Below are 21370 nucleotides of genomic sequence, written 5' to 3' on the forward strand. Positions count from 1 at the left end.
CTAAAATTATGAGTGAACACCATTCATAATGTTCTGGTAAAGAAATTTGAGGAAAATAACCCTCAAATTATAGATACACTTTTATGGGAGTTGTGCAAAGAATGGGTCCCATTAGAAAATCTAAATTCAAAAATTCAAAGGCCTTGGCTCTATATCAGAATGAACATCATTCATAGTGTTTTGAGGAAGATTATATGAGATAATTTACGCAAAATGATTAAGAAAGTCCTGGCACTTAGTAAGTGCTCAGTAAATGTCAGTTTTTAGAAACTAAACAGTTTTATTGACATATAATTTATGCCATAAAATTTGTCCATTGTAGGTGTACAATTCAATAATTTTTCACAAATTTAAAGAGTTGTCAATAATCACCCTAATCTAGTATTAGACTATGTTCATTTTGCTTGTTTGCAGTTAATTTCTGCTTCCATTCTCAGCCCCAGACAAACTCTGATCTGCTTTATGTCTTTACGGATTTGCATTTTTCTCAAAACTGCATATAACTTGAATCAAACAGTATGTCGTCTTCTGTTTCTGGCCCCTTTTACTTGGCTTAATATTTTTGAAGTTCAACAATGTTATAAAATATATCAATAAGTAGTCCCTTTTATTGCATTTTATTACATACTGCATTTTGAAATTCTATTCACCAGTTGACATTTGCATATTTGGGTTACTTCCCATTTGAAAATATTATAAATAAGGCTGCTTTAAATGATCATGAATTTTACATGGACATATGTATTCTCTCAGGAATTGCTAGGTTAAATGGTAAGTTTATGTTTAACTTTTTAAGAAACTGCCAAATTATTTTCCAAAGAGGTGCATCATTTTATGTTCCCATCAGCAATGTATAAGGGTTGCAATTTCTCCACATCCTCACCACCACTTACTATTGTCAGTCTTTTTAATTATAGCCATCTTGTGTAAAATGGTATTGCATTGTGGTTTTAATTAAATTTCTTTAAAGACTAATGATGTTCAATATTTTTTTCACATGCCTATTAACCATATATTTTTTTGTAAAACATCAATTCAAAAAGGTTACCCATTTTTAAATTTGGCTTCCTTTTTGTTAAGTTATAAGTGATCTTTATATATTTTGGATACAAGTCCTTTGTGAAATGCATGGTTTGTAAATATTTTTTCCTAGTGTGTGGCTTGTCTTTTTATTTATATGTTTTGATGAGCAAAATATTTTAATTTAGATGAAATTAAATTCATCAGCTTTTTAATAGATTGTGCTTTTGTTGTCAAATCTAAGAAATTTTTGTCTAAAGTCACAAAGAATTTTCCTTTAGAAAGTGTTGACTGGGTGCAGTGACTAATGCCTGTAATCCCCGTACTTTGGGAGGCTGAGGAGGGTGGATCACAGGGTAAGGAATTTGAGACCAGCCTGGCCGACATGGTGAAACTCCATCTCTACTAAAAATACAAAAATAAGCCAGGTGTGGTGGTGTGCACCTGTAATCCCAGCTACTCGGGAGGCTGAGGCAGGAGAATTGCTTTAATCTGGGAGGTGGAAGTTGCAGTGAGCTGAGATCATGCCACTGGACTCCAGCCTGGGTAGCAGAGCAAGACTCTGTCTGAAAAGAAAAAAAAAAAAGTTTCTTTATTTTTCTAGAGGCTATATAGTTTTAGTTCTTACATTTAGATCTATAGTCTGATTTAATTTTTGTGTATGGTGTGAGGTAAAGATCTAAATGCTTTTTCTCTTTTTCTTTTCTTTCTTTCTTTCTTTCTTTTTTTTTTTTTTTAACATATGGACAGTCTGTTGTCTCAGCAACATTTCTGGAAAATACTATGTTTCCTCCCATTGAGCTGCTTTGACATCTTTGACCATAAATATAAATATTTCTTTCTGTTTCCTTCCTTCCTTCCTCCCTTCCTTCCCTCCTTCCTTCCTTCCTTCCTTCCTTCCTTCCTTCCTTCCTTCCTTCCTTCCTTTCTGTCTTTCTGTCTTTCTTTCTTTCTATCTTTCTTTCTTTCTCTCTTTCTCTCTCTCTCTCTTTCTTTCTTTCTTTCTCTTTCTTTTCTTTCTTTCTCTCTTTCTTTCTTTCTTTCTTTCCTTCTTTCTTTCCTTCCTTCTTTCTTTCTTTCTTTCTTTCTTTCTTTCTTTCTTTCTTTCTTTCTTTCTTTCTCTCTCTCTCTCTCTTTCTTTCTTGCTTTCTTGCTTTCTTGCTTTCTCTCTTTCTCTCTTTCTTTCTTTCTTTCTTTTTTTTTTTGATGGAGTCTTGCTCTGTCACCCGGGCTGGAGTACAGTGGTGTGATCTCGGCTCACTGCAAGCTCTGCCTCTTGGGTTCATGCCATTCTACTGCCTCAGCCTCCTGAGTAGCTGAGACTACAGGCACCTGCCACCACACCTGGCTAATTTTTTTGTATTTTTAGTAAAGACAGAGTTTCACCATGTTAGCCAGGATGGCCTCGATCTCCTGACCTTGTGATCCACCCACCTTGGCCTTCCAAAGTGCTGGGATTACAGGTGTGAGTCACTGTGCCCGGCCTATTTCTGGACTTTCTATTTTATTCCCTTGATTTATATGTCTTTTGTTAGGCCACTACAATCCTGCCTTATTACTGTAGCATTCTAGCAAGTTTTGAAATTAGGTAATTCTAATTTTCTCCAATTTTCAAAGTTGTTTTGGCTATTTTGTTCCTTTGCATTGTCATATATATTTTTGATCAGTTTAACAACTTATAAAAACATTATGCTGGAATTTTGATCAGGATTACATTGAACTTATATATTAATTTGGGAAAAACTGTCATTTGAACAGTATTGAGTTATTCAGTCATTGAACATGAAACGTCTTTTTTATTAGATATTTTAAAATTCATTTAAGTCATGTTTTATAATTTAGTATACAACTCTAATACCTTTTAGATTTATTCCTAGTTTATTCTTTTTGATTCTCCTGCCAATGAAGTTATTTTCTTAATTTTATTTCTGGATCGCTTGTTGCTAATGTTTAAAAAATACAAGTGATTTTTGTATGTTGACATTTTAGCTTGTGATTTTCCTAAACTTGTTTATAAATATAAATAAGTAGTTTTTTAAAAAAATATAAATTTCTTAGAATTTTGTATGTAAAGGATGATGTCATCAAATAAAGACAGATTATTTATTTTTCTAGTATATACATCTTTAAGGTTTTTATCTTGCCTCATTGCTGTAGTTAGAGCCACCAGTACAATGGTGAATAGAAATGGTGAGTGAACACTTTAGCTTTATTTCCAATCTTAAGGGGAAAGCTTTTATCTTCTACCAGTAAGTTTGATAATAACTGTTAAGTATTTGGCAGACACCCTTTATCAAGTTCATTTCTGTTTTCTTCTAGCTTGTTGAGAGATTTTATCATGAACAGATACTGAAATTTGTTACATGCTGCTTATATCTATTGAGAAGAGAATCATGTGGTTTTGTCCTTTATCCTATTAAAATTGTGTGTATTAATTGACTCTCAGATTTTAAGGCTTGTATACCTGGGATAAATCTACTTGGTCATGTTGTAGAGGTGTTTTTTTTTTTTTTTTTAAACTTACCTGTTTCTCAGTGAAGATTCTTCTGCATATGGTAGAAGCAGAAGGGAATTTAAGCATTCTTCTCCAAAACAAAACAAAAAAACCCAAAAACTTTCTAGTAGCAGTCTTAACCCCAATGTTTTGTGTAATACATTAAAAATGTCATAACTGCTTAACTAATTTCCACTTATATGACTTTGTAATTTAGCTGTACTCTCCATTACCTTTGCAAACATGCTGACCAGTACTCATTGCATCTTCAGCACTTGTAGTGAATGGGCTGTCTCTGGTATACTCACACATTTCTGTTCTCACCAGTTGAATTACAAGCTAGCAAGAGTAAGTTGTGCAAGTTGCTTAAACTGTTTATTCCAGATGTACTTGTTATTATAATTGGATAATAATGTAGTTTGGATATTTGTCCCCACCCAAATCTCATGCTGAATTGTAATCCCCAATGCTGGAGGTGGGGCCTGGTGGTAGGTGTTTGGATCATGGAGGCAGATTTCTCATGGCTTGGTGCTGTCTTCATGACAGTGATTTCTCATGAGATCTGGTCATTTAAAAGACTGTGGCACCTCCCCACCCCACTCTCTGTAACTTACTTCTGTTTTCACCATGTGACTTGCCTCCTCCCCCTTTGCCTTCTGCCATGATTGTAAGCTTCCTGAGCCTCCCTGTAGGCCAAGTAGATATCAGCACCAAGCTTCCTGTAAGGCCTGCAGAACTGAGCCAACTAAACCTCTTTTCTTTACAAATTACTCAGTCTCAGGTATTTCTTTGTAGCAGTGCAAGAATGGCCCAATACAGGTAACAATTAAATACCCAAACTGATTAAATGTGTAAAGAAAGAGATTTTCTGAGGTAATCTAGGTAGGTGGTAATAGGTTCAACCGGCAAGCCCAAATTCAAAAATTCAAAAGACTGTGGTTCTGTGTCAGAAGACTGGAAAATGATTATTCAACAATATTAAGTTAAAATACAATGTGTGTGTGTGTATGTATACATATATTTCCTACACTAAATGACTTTTTCAATTAATGACCATATATAAATCCTGATTGTGTCATTGTGTCAGATAAGAGGTCTTGTACTAAATTTCCCCAGATTCTCTGGGTTTGGAGGTTGGGGGTATTTAATCATTTCATGTCTTATATCATATTAAATACACAATATGCCTTCATATTGGTATGAGGGGAAATAATAAGACATGGAATTCAGAGAGAGTAAACTGTGCTATTTTACTCTGTTTCCATATTTGAATGTGAGAAAAATATGTTAGGACACATAATCAACTTTTGGCTTAGATGCAACTTTATCACTCTCAAGGGGGAAGAGTTTTTGAGTACCATGATGAGCTACTGAACTTTCTTTGTGCCATCAATGGTTTCTGGTAAGTGAAATAAAGAATAAAATAAGAAAATGAAGACATCTGAGAGTATAAACTAATAATGAGAGGTAAGATTAGTTTTTAATTAGAAACAAGACTTCATGAAAGTAAATGGGAAACCAAATGAAAGAGTCAAGCTACCTCAATTATTCAGTAATAAATTACTCAAATAAAGGAAAAATTGGTCTAAGAATGCATTCTGTACCATTGTCCTATTATGTGGAAAAATATTCATCTGTAGCCAAATTCCCAATTTCTGTAGCTTTGAGTTTTGTTTTTTTTTTGGCGGGGGGCAGGGCGGGGAGTAATTTGACCACAGGCTTCTTGGCAGCTGTACACACTTGAGAAAAAGACCATTCTCTTAGATGATTTCTTTCCATTTAATTAGAAATCAAGTCATTAGTCTCCTTGTGATCTGATTAGACTACAGTCTTAATATGGTAACGATTGGAAATAATTGTTATTTAAAAGAAGAAGAAGGAAAGAAAAAGAAAGCCAAATCTCTGAGGACAAAGAACTACCCTCTTTCCCTCAGTTAAACCTTCATTAACAACGTGTGAAGAAGCAAAAACAAAACCCTCAGTGTTCTGTTTAGAGGGTCCTTAAGAGCCTAGTCTGTCTGTAAGAATCTTTTCTTTTGCTAATGTGGGCTGAATCACTGACAAAGGCCAGTGTCAATAGTCTGCTTCAAGAATCTAATCCCTGGAAGGGAAGCATTTCCTTGGATAGCTTTGCAATGCATTTGTCAAACATTTTAAACCATTTAACAGAAAGAAGCATTGTGATGATGAAAAGACTCAACACTGCCCGTTCTTTGGATGCATCTGCCAGTAGAGCGATGGGATGAGCCTTTCCGGGCTCCACTGCTCAGGCACAAATGCAAATGCATGTGTGGTACACATCTTGTGACTGTTTTGATAATTAGTTTTATTGGCTTATTTTGCATCTGTTTCTTTGTAGAATATATTATTAATGTCTTATTCTAAGTAATATATTTTCTGGTTAATCTTGAACTTCTTTTGGAAGGCTAATAAAGTCATGATGACAAACATGTCTTATTGTAATATCAAAATGATACTGGAACATTGTAAAAGAAAGCCAGATAGAATCTCCCTTTCTCTTGCCAGCTGAAAGTTCATTTGCAATCACTTTTTTCCAAGCTCAATACAGTAAACATCCTGCTATTTCCTCTTCATTGTAGGACTGGAAAGTGGGTTATCTCTTTTCTTCCTATCATAAGAATCAAGGCAGACACTCCTACAACAAAGACAGGTTAACAAGAGAAGAGCATAAGAAAGTTGAGTTTTGAAATTTGATATTTGATTGTAGTTTTAGGTGACATGGAACCTTTGAAGACTCAAAGATACAGGGGAAATTATTCATTTTTATGGCTAGGTTCAATGAAGTGTGGACAGTTGTGTAGAGACACTATTGAGCAAGTGGTATGATCTAATGCTTATAGACTGAAGGGGGAAATTGAGCAAGGCCTCTGTTCAGATTCTTCTTGGACTGTCTGTGCACACTCCATCTATGGAGTAGGACTCCTCGGGAAGGAGCGTCTCAAATTCTTTATGGCCAGCTATTACATACAAAAGTGGTGGGTAGGGGAAGAGGGGAAGTTTGAGTAATATTTTTAGGGCTTATGGCTTACTTTGGTGAGAATGGTCTCTGGATGCTGTGACCACCTTGGGGAAGAGGGATTCTAGTTTCTATGGCTTGCCTTGAGGGAGAACAAGGGGCGAGGGACAAGAAGGCAGGAGGTCAGAGAGAGACTTTTGTTTCTGAGGCCTTTGTTTTGGGGTATCATTTTCTGAGCCCCAATACCATCTAGAATACTGAATCTAAAACTAATATATTCAGGGGATCAATGTACCTATTGTTCTGACTTAATGCATTTGCTTTATGACTGCCAAGCATTGCTCTAAAAAACCACACTACCCAGATTATTCATGCTAGTTGCTGGGCTCAAAAATAGGAATCGCCATATCAGATAGCACTCACTCCCCAAAATCAAAGATGATGAGTAGTTTTATCCCTCTTTTAAATAAATTGAAAAGGAAGGGTGATGGGGAGAAAGGCTTTAGATTTACCTCAGGCAAGGGATTCAGTGCACTTAGATACTTATTACCTTGTTTATTCTCACACTATCTGCAAGAATTTGGAGGGGAGAGGTAGCATTTATTACCTCTTGCCTTTGGTTACAAAATGCATTAGCAGTGGAGGGAAAAGGTGGGGGACAGTGGAGGATGAAAAACTCCAGAGCCATGGAGTTTCTGGAAATATTCAAATAATCTGCATCTCTTTCTTTGTCTCCTTTCATTTCTCTCCTTCTCGTTTATTCTCTTACCTCTGTTTGACGGTATCTTGTGATTTGGAGGATTTTCCTGAAAAAAATTGAAGAGTAAAGCTAATAGACCTGCAGACATCTATTTTAAATATGATATTCACAAAGCAACAAATATTCTTATTTTCCCTATTTCATTTATTCTCTTCCTCTCTGGATTTCCCTCTTCCTTTCTTTCTTTATTTTTCTTTAAGATGGGGTCTCCTTCTGTTGCCCGGGCTGAAGTGCAGTGCATGATCACAGTTCAGTGCAGACTGGGCCTCCTGGGCTCAAGCAATCCTCTTGCCCAAGCCTCCGTAATAGCTGGGACTACAGATATGCACCACAGTGCCCAGCTAATTTTTTTTTTTTTTTTTTTTTTAGTTTTTGTAGAGACAGTCTCACTATATTGCCCAGACTGCTCTTGAATTCTTAGGCTCAAGTGATCTTCTGCCTTGGACTCCCAAAGTGCTGGGATTATAGGTGTGAGCCACCATGACTGACCCTCGCTTCTTTTCTTTTCAGTGGGACTCTCCCTGCCTCCCAGGTTGCCTGTGAGTAGTGAGTGTGGCTTAGTTCTTAGGAACACTTAAGGCTCAGCCGGCTACTGGTCACAGGGACTAGACAGATCCTTGCCCTCCTTCCTCTCAGTCTAATAAACTGTCAGCCTCACCTTCTGACCTAACAGCTAATCATTCTTGGAATTGAGAGCAGCAGGAAAAGGTGTTCAGTGATATGTTGCTAATAAAAATTGAATACACATGTTTGGAAATTATTTAAATTAAAGAATTATGAATGTGATGTCATTCACTAGCTTTCCTTCTTTTTCTGAATGGGGAGAAAGAACTAGAGCTTCAACATAATTCCATTGATTTTACCTATATTTGGATCCTTTAAAGAGCCATATTGCTTTGTGAATATCATATTTAGAAAGGAAATCTGCAGGTCTATTAGCTTTATTCTTCAATATTTTCAGGAACATCCTCAAAATCACAGGAGAGTGTCAAAAATGTGTTTCCAGAATAGGTTTACTTCACATAGTAATTGATCAATACACATGAATTGATGAAAGAATGAAATACGAGAAGTCATCATTCATGTGTTTTGGGGCATGAAACAAACATGAAGAACTGCTACTGTATCCTGTTTGTTTTATGATCATACTTGACTCATATTCATATTAATATCAATTTAATATTTTCAAAGCTAGATTAAAGTTCCAAAATAGATTTTTAAAAGTGGGATTGATAGTTCAGGGCAGATGTCCTTTGAGGAGGATAATGTCTTCTGTCCCCTCATGCCCAGTGTGTTTGTGGATGTTCAGGGGTGGTGGTGGGGTTGGTTCTTATGCACAGCCACGGGATCGGTGTCTACCTCTGCATTGTGAATCCTTTTTTAAAAATTTATCTTTTATTTTAAGTTCAGGGGTACACGTGCAGGTTTTTTACATAGGCAAACTTGTGTCATGAGGGTTTGCTGTACAGATTATTTCACCACTCAGGTATTAAGCCTAGTACCCATTATTATTTTTCCTCATCCTCTCTGTTCTCTCTCACCTGTGAATCCTTTTTTTTTTTTTTTTTTTTTTCTTGGTTGGTCTCTTAGGCTTGGTAGTAGCTTGGGAGGCTGGGAGATGTCTCCTTCATCTTTTACTTCCAAAGTCTCCAGCTCTGATTGAACAGGCTTGAGTGATTCATAAGCATTGTACTTTTGGAGTCACCTTGTCATATCATTGCAAATGCACTTCAGTGTACTCATACCAAATTAATTATTTTCATTGTAAAAAATTTTAAAGAGCTTAAAATTATTTGGCTATACATAACATATTTACTTTATAATTGGCCAATATTTCTTGACCAATCATTGTGCATTGTCAGGAAGTGGTATGAAGAGGGAAAGCCCCAAAACCTAATCTGCAAGTTTTTGCAAATGTGATACAATTTTTATGCATATCAATTTACTCGAATGATTGATTAAATGGAATAGGTTGTATAGGCATTTACTTATTACTTCAACTATTGTTTTTCTTTTGTATTTTGGAGTTCATAATTTTTTTTCAGGTCTCAATCTCTTTTGTAGGCCCTTGAAATGTTCATTGCCACTAGGCACTGAGCCCAAGATTCCTAATGAAAATAACAGGCCTGCAACGTAGGGCTCAACAAATAGCTAACATCCAAGGAGCCAAATAGCTGCCCACCAAGGCAGAGCATTCACGTGGATTACTGCTTTTGAGCAAAGCATTTGGTGTAGGCTTCTCACTGCAGTGCCTCTGAGGCTGGAAGTTTTCAAAGGGAGCAATTAGGAATGAGAATGAAAACAGATTTCACTGTCAGAGAAGAGCAGCATTTTCAGAGCATGGATAGAATGAATAGGAAGGAGATCCAGGGGTTTTTGGTTCCCATCAGAAAGTAAGTCACCTAACCACATTTGGATGATTAAATGAAAATAGGCTATACAGTGAAAGGCCTGTCCCTGCGTCAGTGTTTATTTTAGCACCATCTGCTAGGTTCAAGATTAGGAGAAGTGGATGGGAAGTTTACACTGATGTTTTGCTGTGCTTAGGCTGTATTTTTAAAAAGTTTGGTGACACATATTAATTAACTAGTCATAAGAAACAAATTGTACAGTTTAAAATACCTTTACTTTTTATTTATGATATCACTTTTCTGTTCTTCTTGTTCAGACTATAGACCTGCAATTTCTATTTCTTTGGCTTGCCTATAATTCCCATACATCTTTCGTTGAAGTAACTCCTGAGTGATGTTAATTATTTGAGCTCCTTCAAGGTAATTTTCTCTTTCATTCTTGTCTTACTATTATCCTTGTCCTGTCTTCCTTATACTTTCTTTTCTAAGATTCAAATGCTTGAACCTGAATTTGAGAAAAGAAACAAACATTTGGAATTGCTTCTAGAATGTTTTAAACGTATATTAAAACAAAGGTTTCAATGTAAGTTTAATAAAGTTTGCATATGTTACTATTATCTTTCAGTAGAATTTTTAATATATCAAAATAATATAAAACCTTTTTAATGTGGAGGATTCTACTAATTCTGATTGCATGAAAATTTTATCCAGTTGGTACTGGAGTTTACCTTTGCATAATACCTAATAAAAATGAATAAATAAATAATGCAATGAAAAATGCTAGTAGACTCTTTTAAAGAGATTAAACTATTTTAGGATTAAACTATTTTAGACTAAACTCTGTATATTCAATATAATTTATTTGTATGTTATTAAATGACCTATTAATAAAATTATTCTTGGCAGAGTTCTATAAACTGGAAATTTGTTAACATTTAATTCAATTACTGTGTTTAAATGAACAAAACAGAAGTGCATTTTTGAAACATAATTTATAATTCAGATTGATTTTCTATACACAATGTTCTGATTAGTCATATATAAATCAATTTCAAGATGGAGTTTTAAATGAGGAAGTGCATCTTTTGTTCAGCTCACTATTCAGAATTATTCTGAAAAAAAATTCATTTACTGATCTGTTTCCTTAGAAACATCAGCCTCTACTTATCCTTCAGTGATCCTCATCAACTCCCTCCCCTTCTCACTACGCCAAAGCAAAGGAAAGTCTCAAAAAGCACACTTTAATTCATTGAATGTGTACAAAGAATGTGTTCAAAGCATTCACATTGCCTTTGCTCAGATTTTTCCTCTCCTTCTTTGCATGTTCGTCACTCTCATGTCTTTACTAGTTTTGTTTTCTTCCCTTTCTCCAGTCTCCTCATGGGTGTAGCATCCCTGGATCCCCTTTAGTTAAGGGTTAAGCATTAAATCAAATTAGGTCAGTGCTACTCTCTATCTTTAGTATTTAAGTTAAAGTGAACTAAATATGGCCTGAGAAAGCCTCTGTACTTCCATATTTGAGTCCTTGTGGATGAACCGTAACCTAAGTTAATAGATAGACAAGACTGAAAACCTAACTTAGGTATATGCTTCTGTAACAATAGCTGAGTCTCAGCCAATCCCAGCAGTCATACTTCAACCACGTGTATACTGCTGACTGTTCAAACTGTGTTCAAAGAACGCAAATGCCAACCTGTAACCAATCCAGCTGTTTCTGTACCTCACTTCCGTTTTTCTGCATGTCACTTATTTTCTTTGTCTACAAATTTGCTCTGACCATGAGGCATCCCTGGAGTCTCTCTGAACTGCTGTGATTCTGGAGGCTGCCCGATTTGTGAATCATTTTTTTCCTTGCTCAATTAAGCTCTGTTAAATTTAATTTGTCTAAACTTCTCTTTCAACATATGTATCCAGACACAGTGATGGATAAATAGAAAATCACTGGAACTGATTTATCCCACCTGGAAGAAGGCATCTGTTAGTTTCTGCCCTCATTCCTGTTTTTTTTCAAACCTTGGATTCTAAGCTTTACTCACTAATCTATGAGTAATTCTCAAAAAGAACTAGGCTTTTTGATACACGCAAGGTCTTTGAGCAGTAAAAGTTTAGTTTTGTGTGTCAAGATTCTAAGCTTTCCTCACTAATCTACGAACTATCTATATGCTTCCAATAAATTGCCTTTTTGCTTAAGCTAGTTGGAGTCAGTTACTATTTCTTCCAATCAATAACCCCAACTGGTCAACTTCTCATCTACTTCCTTCCTGTTTTACTCCTCTTCCTTTTTCCTTCTCTGTCAGCCTTTCCTCCTCCTTTCTTACTATTCTCATGTTTTTCTTCCTCTTTTTTGGAGGCTTTTAATAAAGAAAGATAAACAAAAATTTAACAAAAGTAGAAAAATGAAAATATTTTAAGGGAGTTTAATCACAACTACTTCTCTTTTCAAATTAAAATTGAGGGTTTCTTGACTATATATTGTGTACAGTTTCAAGTCTTATCTGAGTACAAATAAATACTATTATTAATAGCAAAAATAATAAACAAAGCAACTTAATCCCCCCAAGAAATTACGCAGTGCCTCTAACAATTTTACAGTTTTGGCCCATTAAAACACATTTATGGCTTGTCTAAACTAATTAGATGATTTGATCCATGCGGTATTCATTTTCAAAGAATTTGCTGCCAAATTTATGTCTTACTACAGCAATTAACAAAGTTATTTTTGGAAGTAAGCATTTAATATCTTCTTGTAGCAGGCTGAAAGAATTTAAGTTTTGATGTCCAGACTTAGTCTATAATTAAAGGTAAACTTAAATATTTAACATAGTAGAAGAGGAGCCACAACTACAAAGTTTACTTGAAAATGAAGTGAGTCATTTCACTGAGTCATTTATCTTTTATGCTTGCTTGCATAATCAACAGAAGTTTGTGTTTTGTACTCAATTCCTTTCTCAAGACAGCCAACAGCTGTTGATTCCCTCAAGCTGTAAACTTCATCTTCCTGTTTTACCTCAACTATTTTGCCCAAACTGCCTTAGACATAATGGCAGTTGAAAATCAGAAGTTTTCGTAAGTCATAGCAGTTACTGGCAGTAATAATTGCTAGATGATATTAAGAATCAAAGCTGGGTCTGCTAACATCTGTGTGGATGGTTCAGCTAGTGTTTCCAAACATGAAACATTTAGAAAGAGGAAAATGAGCCTAGCCTAGAAATCATGTTTTTCAGGGAGGAATCCAAGGATTTTCTGTTTTGTGGGCAATGTAGCAGAGGAAGATAGCTGGCATGGATCTGAATTGATAAAATTTCCCTTTTATGTTAGCAGACCTAATTGGTGTCATCTCAAGAGTTAACAATTGCATAGACTTTATTTCCGTTTTTAAAAATTGTTAGCATAGTATTTACTCTCCTTGTAGTCGTTCCAATGTTTTATATACTTGTTGGTCTTGTTGTGTGCTAAATATTTTTGGCTTAGAGTTAAAAAGTCATAAAATATAATGTTTGCAAATTTAGAAGTTTGGTATATAATTTAAATTGAATCTTGCATTTAGGACAGGTCTTATACTTCCTTGTATATAAACCTCTTCCTTTTCTGACAGAAGTATTCTTTGCTTTGGGGGTATTACAAGTATTGTAGCAGAGATGACAAGAAGAAGTGATAGGCTCATAACTTCAGTTTTAAAACAGTGATTTGAACTGAAAACAAAGAAAACAATCTTGAATGCCAAGACACTTGATTTGTAAGAAGTAAGCTTTTTGATAGACATGAGGTCTCTGAGCAGTAAAAGTTTATTTTCCAGTGTCAAGAGAAAATCCGTGGAGGAATCAGGAAATAAAATTAGTAGGTTCAGAAATATTTTTGGAAGAGAGAAGATGAGGAGCCAGATAATTCTTCCTAGGATTGCTTGTAGGAAAATAAGAATTCAGAAGGAATTCCACATTCAGCCCTTGCCCTTTTCCTTTCCCCTTGGCCAGATGATAAATGTTCACTGATACTAGTAGGCTAACTGACACTGACAACCTGAATGCAGAGGAAATGTGGAAATGATGGTGGTTTATAAAAAATTATGAAAGTTATTTTTCACATCTCATATTTTTGATTGCAAAAATAGTATATGCTAATGTGTTAATGTATATGTAGAGATAACTGTTTACTAGTTTTTCTCATTAATAGGATATCAGGAAATATTGTGGAAAACTTTGAAATGCACCAAAATTGGTGGATATCCTGTCTAGTACATCCTTCTAAATGATCTGTTTCCTTGTCTTTAAGTGCATTTACAACTGTAAGTTATAGAAAAATGATTCTAATGTAAGTAACTTTTGTCTGTAGAAATGCACATAGCTTTGGTCCATTTTTTTTTTTTTTTTTTGAGATGCAGTCTCCTTCTTGTTGCCCAGGTTGGAGTGCAGTGGCATGATCTCGGCTCACTGCAACCTCCATTTCTGGGTTCAAGCAATTCTCCTGCCTCAGTCTCTTGAGTAGCTAGGATTATAGGTGCCTGCCACCATGCCCAGTTAATTTTTTTTTTTTACTTTTTTAGTAAAGATGGGTTTTGCCATGTTGGCAAGGCTGGTCTCAAACTCCTGACCTCAGGTGATCTGCCTGTCTCAGCCTCCCAAAGTTCTGGGATTACAGGTGTGAGCCACTGCGCCTGGCTGCTTTGATCAGTTTTTATTTTTCTATCAATATGAATCAATTTTGAATCTATTCATACATTCATTTCAGGTTTTTTGATTACCTATATGTGTGTGCTTTTTGAAATGTTTTTTGAACCAGTGGTAATGTCTTACTGGTCCTCTCATTAATTAATGAGTTACATAAATTTGTTGGCACATGCTAATTTTATATTAGTCTAAGATTAATGATTTTAGCCTTAAAAATTATCTTGTAATGTCTATTATTTTTTAAGTGAATAGGAAATTTCTGGAGATTTATTAGCTGATTTTAAAATCTATCTATGATGATGAATATTTTAGATATCTACCTCAAATAGCAGAGGAAATAATTTGTAGAACAACAAGTGGTAGTTACCTATCGCCACTCCTCAAATCATATTATATAGGTTTTGGAACAAGCTCCTTTCCCTTGGCTTTATATTTACATATAAAGGTTTTCTGTGGGTAAATTGTCTTCTCCATTCACTCACTCAGTCTTCACTAAATAAAGATAAAATAACTTATCTGATTGAGGATATTGGGAGAAAACGGGCAAAATTCAGAAGGAAAGTAGAGCAATCTCTTTATCCTGGTGCTCTTTAGAATCAGTTACTCTCATCTTGAAACCTAAAACTGAGAGGTTTACCATTTATCTGCATTGTCAGCAAAGTTCACTGCACTAATAGACCCAAAGCCCTGTCCTCCAAGAGCTTTATGAGTCATAGAGCTGATATTTTTGAGTTCCATTGTTTCATCTATTTATCAAATGGTTTGGAACTTGGGCGAGAAAAGGGGAAGTTATTTATTAGTCCCTCAAACCCAAGAAAAGGAACTACTCCATCAATCTTTCATACATGAATACTTTTAAATTACACTTTGAATACTTTAACACTAATTAATGAGATATGTTTCAGAAATGCCTTAGTAGAAATTGAAGTGATTTTATTTTATGTTTTTTTTTTTATTTTTTATTTGGAGACGGAGTCTCGCTCTGTCGCCCAGGCTGGAGTGCAGTGGCCGGATCTCAGCTCACTGCAAGCTCCGCCTCCCGAGTTTACGCCATTCTCCTGCCTCAGCCTCCCGAGTAGCTGGGACTACAGGCGCCCGCCACCTCGCCCGGCTAGTTTTTTTGTATTTTTTAGTAGAGACGGGGTTTCACTGTGTTAGCCAGGATAGTCTCGATCTCCTGACCTCGTGATCCGCCCGTCTCGGCCTCCCAAAGTGCTGGGATTACAGGCTTGAGCCACCGCGCCCGGCCTGAAGTGATTTTAGAATAAAGTTACAGGACAGAGCAAACTTGTGGAAGAGAAATATCTAGCTAAGTCTTTCAGCATTAAATTTTAGAAGCAAAAAGGATTTTAAATTTATATTACATCAGAAATGTCTAAGTTTTTACTTGTCTGTGAATTATGTTATGGGTGAATCCAATGCCCTTGTGTACCTTCTGTAAGCAGAGAGACTTTGGCTCACTTTATAAGTTAATAAAATTAGGAAAGTTACAGATGTTTTTAATGTAGTTGTAATAGAAGAAGATAAAAAAACCCCAAGACTGAAGCCACGAAGAGGTTCCAAAGGTTTTATGGCAGACTCTACAGCTTGTAAAAAGTAATTAGATGATTTTTTTCATGTAGTGTTTTTTTTTTTTTTTTTAAGATTTTATGTGAGACTCACCTACTTAGCTCAATAAAACATTTACTAGGGAGTTGTTATATTTAAAACTATCATAAATAAGAATAATGGAAGTACTTAATATCATTGATTTTGTAACAAAGTAAATTTATTTGAAAATTTGCAATGTTAATTATTGAATCCATGAATCTCTGAAAGGCTACCAAAATAACCTATTGACCAAGCAAAGCAGAGTTATTCATTACCTCAGTAAGGGATGATCGGTCTTTGGGAGTCTCTGTAGCTTCTCAGAAGCTTCTGAGAAGCTTCTCTTTCTACCTTGTTTCTTAGAATAAGAAGGAAATTTTGTAACAAAATAGTTTCAAATTGGTGGACATAGTGAGGTGGGGCTTGCAAAGTCGTCTTGAAGAGTAGATCGATGAGCCTAGTCAAGTAATCCAATGTCCTGAGATGGGTATTTACTCTGACAAGGGATTGTTGAGTCGTCTATTATTGGAGCAAATGAATTTTTGGAAAGTTTCTTTAAAAAACAATGAAGTTATTTGAACTTTGTCTTCCTGGGCAAGAGTTTACTCAACTAGTAGTCTTGTTAGTGCAGGCAGTTGAATTGTAAAGTCATTTTAATGTAAACAATGTGCTATGTAATGGCAGGTAATTTAGGTTCTGTATAACAAGTTTTTTCAATGTAGTTTTCAGTAACACTTAATATTTTGGGAGTCATTTGTTGACTTTTTCAGGATATAAATAACCAACATTTATAAGGGAGGGTCAACTTAGAAAAAATTGTTCAAATTTTACAGCTGAAATAAATGGAAGTAATAAAAAAAATTGAACTTATTAAATATGCCAGAATAATCCTAAAAAGATGAAATAGACTTTATTTTTAGAAAAACAGAATTATTTTGCTAGTTATTTTACTTTGAAGTAATTTGTAGTTCAGTCTATGATTTGTGATGTTTCCAGAAAAGGTAAGCCACTTTTACTGTAACTCCCTCAACAGTAAAAATCTTTATAGACAGTAAACTTAATTCATGCTTTGTTTTGTTTTTTTTTAGTTTTAATTTTAGAAGTTAACATTAACTGGTGACATTATTAGTGCTTCTGTAAATTTAGAATTAGCATTTTGGCAAGCCATTTGTTTTTGGAAATGCATCAACTAGTTCCATAATACCCATTGATGAATTTCTCTAAAATTATTACAATAACTGACTATTTCAACATCATTTAGATAGCTTTGGCATAAGAGTAGAAATTAAAAAACATTAAATATCTCAGATAAATGAAACAGAATTTGTGATCCTTTGGGAAAGATTTGCCAATAGAATAACTTTAGCATTATTTTGAGCATTACACTAGGAATTTCACAGCAGTTGTGTCTGGCATGTGTTTGCTGTCTCTTGTAGCCAAAAAGACAAGGCTTTCTTTTTACAATTTGACATGAAAGTTCTGGTTCCTTTCCTCTCATTTTATTTAGTGGGCAGCACAAGAACCTAGATCTTCATTGCACTTTCTTTTTCAAGTGGGAAAAATATATACTGCATGTTATGCTGCTTGTTTAATATTTTAATATTCACTAATTTCTTTTATGGTTTCCTATTTCTACCTTTCGGATGCTAGGAATTATAATGGCATAAAAATAACCCTAGGGATTACGTATATTGTTTCTGGTGTATATCAGAAGCTTTCTGGGGACTTGAGCTGAGTCGCAGTATTGAGAAAGTAGTAGAATAATTCCTAAGCAAAATTCCATATTACATTCTCTGAAAACACAGTGCAATGATTATGAAACCTCAGCTGGATGTTGATAACCTTATGTGTCAGTCACCCTCAGGGTGGGACTTTTTGTTCCCAAAGCAATCAGGTGCAATAAAATCTAAAGTCATAGATAGCTCTGGGAATGAACTGCCTGCAGAATTCAGATGCAGCAAATCTCGTAATAATCTTGGTCCTGGAACCTCAGATCAACCTGAAGTCCAGGGTGGTAGGATATAGGTCAAGAAGGGAGCTCACTGTGCAAAGAAGTGGATTCAGCCATCACATGGTTTGAATTTGCCAAAGGCATGATCAATCCATAAGGGCCATCCTATCACCAAGGCAAATGGATGCATTTTTCCCTGTTCTTTCCAGGCTTCTGTTATGAGGCAATGTTTTTCATTTCAAGGCTAACCTTTGAATTAACTTAATATCAAGGTAGTTTGATTTCACTTGGAGAGGAAAGGAGGGATGGAGGGATGGAGAATGCATCGGGGGGAAAACATAGGGACATAACAGATCAGACTCCCAACAACTATTTTAGATTACATTCATTTCTAGGAATGGCCTAGTCTTTAAGCTACATTAAAATCAGATGTCACCAACAGGATTGTCAATTTTTCCCCAAGCATCAAGTATAGCAGTGTCCTGACATGAACTCTTACAATCAATGTCTGTTCATTCAACTGGTGCTAGGGACAAAATGATTCTTAACCCCATGGTGTTATATTCTTGATGAGAAAACTGATACTGAACTCATGTAATAGGGCTGACATGCTTCCACAACTGATAATGTGGAATCTGAAAATAATTAGCAAGAATGACTGCAGTTTGATTGTTGCCTGCCATTTTATATCTAGCAGTGGCAGTCTCAGGTTCTTTCTCAAGGTTTTTGTTATGGAGAAAATGTAAATTTTTGAATATAAAAAAATAATGAGAGTAGATACTTAGTGTTCTGTGAGAAAGGTAGAAAAACATATTCACTTTTGGTTTGAAAGGCCACTTCTCATATCTTGGTATATAGTACCAAAGTTACTGGGAATTTGCAAACAGGTCTAAGAAGTTTCAGGGAAGGAAAAGAATCAGGAATCGCAGCCTTTCTCATCTGAGAATCACTATCCTGGAGCCTGTCAAAGGAATCAAGATAGCTCTAACTTGAATGACTTGTGTAACAGCAGTGTTGGGAGAACCACAGTCCTGCTCCCCTGGGGTACAACCACAACTGGTCAAAATAATTGCAAAAATAATTAAAGTAACTGGAAATGGCATACAGAAGATACAAATGTATCTTCATACAGAAAATGAAGATACATTTGTTCAAGAAAATTTACTATCTTAGAAGGCACAGTGAGAGTCTGTGGCACTTGAGATATGACCTGTTCTCTCTCCTTCCTCTCCCCCAGCTCATTGTGTCAGAAGCTCCACTCTGGGTGAGTGTAGTCAAAAAGACAAGAATTTCTTGACATCCCTCCTCCCTCAGCTCCCAGTCAAGGGCGTAGTATCTTCTCTAAGAGGGTCAGGCCATCAGTATTTTCATGTGACTGAGAGGTTGGAGGCTAACATTCCCTAATCCACCTCATGGGGTGGAAGTTCTAAACCAGGCATGGCAAGGTGGGGCTCCTTTGTCCTTGGCTCAGCTTATCATATGGTAGATGATCTACACTAGGAGAGAGGAGAGTCAAGCTGAGAAGACCAGAGACTACAGTTCTTGCTTAATTCCCTAATCACAAAGCAGGGGTGTCATTTTGGAGCAGCAGGCACTAACCCTACCTTCAGCTCTGGTGTTTCAGAGATTTTTGCCTCGCTAGAGAAGCAGGCTGTAAGAACTGAGAACACTAACAATCTCCCCAAAGGAGCTGGTTTATTTACGACAGAGTATACAAAAGTTCAGGTTTACTGGAGTTCTTAAAAACAATGAAGATTTTGGTAGTAAGCAATTAAGAGGAAGCTGATAGCTTTATGAAAGCAACAAGATAAACTATAGGCTATCTAGTTTATCAGAGGGAATCAAAGAAAAAGACAAATAAGAAGAGCTTTCCTGAGGTTAGAACAAATCTCAAAATCTGACCTCAATACTACCTTTACGAAATGGCTTGAATTTAATTGGATCAGTCTGTGGAGACATGTATGCCCCAGCATGTAGTCTAAACAACAAAGCAACAGTCAGCACTCAGTGGAGCCTAACAGTTGTTTGATACCAGCAGAGGCAAACCCCTTAACAAAGGAATCAGAGGAAAAGACAGTCAAAAAGAGCCTGGCTAAACCCACTGTCATCTCAAGCTGACTGTGCTATGCCCAAGGCACTGCCCTCTGAGGATCAGTGTCTGAGGCTTCATGTTGTAGGGGAAATAGACTTCACTAAAATAGTATGGCCACATTAATAAACAAAAAAATAAGCAAACAACAACAGTAATAAGTGCTGGGGAGATCAGGACCCAGATTTGCTATACTCTATTACCTAAAATGCCTATACGTAGGAAAAAAGTAAGCAACTGCAACTGTCTGTGACAAGGTTCAGATGTTGAACTTAACAGACAAAAACTTCAAAGCAGTCATTATAAAAATGGTCAAAAAGCTAAAGGAAATCATGCTTAAAAATGTAAAGGAAGATACGGTGGCAATGTCTCATCAAATGGAGAATATCAATAAAAAGAAATTTTTTTAAAGAACCAAATGGAAACTTTGGAGTTGAAAAGTACAAAAAGTGAAATAAAAACTTCATTAGAGTGGCTTCATGGTAGATTTGAATTGGCAAAAGAAAGAATCATCTACCTTGAAGATAGATGAACCAAAATTATTTAATCTGAATAACAGATAAAATTAGTAAGAAATATGAAGACTCTCAGAGAAATGTGAGGCACTGTTAAGCACACCAACATACATGTAATAGAAATAATGGACAGAAAAAGCAGAAAAAATTCCAAAAGAAATAATGGCTGAAATGTAAGGAATGAACACATGGACTCTTGAGGGAAAAGTTACCATGAGGGAGTCACAGACCTGGACTGCCATTCTGAACTCAAAACCAAGCCCAGTGTTGTCTTGAGAAGTCTAGCCCTAGGTCCAGTGTAATTGATGCAGGCAATCCTTCTGACTTAGCTACCAATGGTATGGGTGACTGACTCACTTCCTAGAAGAAATGCCATGAAAAAGAGAGGTGAATATTTGTGGGGAAGTGGGGAAGAAAGTGGGGAAAGCTGGTGCATTTGTGCCTCCATTAAGGATAGAGAGAATGTGTATAATTTATTTGAGACAAAATGGTGTATTGCTTAAGTGTAGAAAGTAAAGGGTGAGAGAGGACCAAGTGAGGCACAGGTTAGGCTGCGGTGCTCCACGCAGGCATTGTAAGCCATGGGACATACTTTGAAAAACTTTTCATTTTGAGGCCAGGTGCAGTGGCATGAGCCAACAGTTTTGGAGGCCAAGGTGGGTGGACCACTCGAACCCAGGAGTTTGAGACCAGCCTGGGCAATATGGCAAAACCTTTTCTCTACAGAAAATACAAAATTTGTTGGGCATGGTGGGTCATGCCTGTGGTCCCAGCTACTTGGGAGGCTGGGGTGGGAGGATCACCTGAGCCTGGGAGGTTGAGGCTGCAGTGAGCTGTGGTCACACTATTGCACTCCAGCCTGAGTGACAGAGTGAGATTTTGTCTCAAAAAAATAAAAATAAAAATAAATTTTGCAAAACCTTTTCACTTTGAGATAATTGTAGATTCACATGCATTTGTGA

The 21370-nt window shown here is 36.0% G+C and overlaps 1 long non-coding RNA gene across 1 annotated transcript in view; it reads left to right on the forward strand.

Annotated features, from left to right (window-relative positions):
- The first annotated feature begins 8812 nt into the window (after window positions 1-8812).
- Window positions 8813-21370, forward strand: part of LOC103879334 — a 43879-nt gene continuing 31321 nt past the window's right edge. The window contains exons 1-2 of the long non-coding RNA XR_639917.4: window positions 8813-9644; window positions 9920-10022. This is a non-coding gene — a long non-coding RNA (uncharacterized LOC103879334). The remainder of the gene's footprint in view (window positions 9645-9919; window positions 10023-21370) is intronic.

The sequence above is a fragment of the Papio anubis genome, chromosome 15 (assembly GCF_008728515.1).
Source record: "Papio anubis isolate 15944 chromosome 15, Panubis1.0, whole genome shotgun sequence".
Taxonomy (NCBI): Eukaryota; Metazoa; Chordata; class Mammalia; order Primates; family Cercopithecidae; genus Papio; species Papio anubis.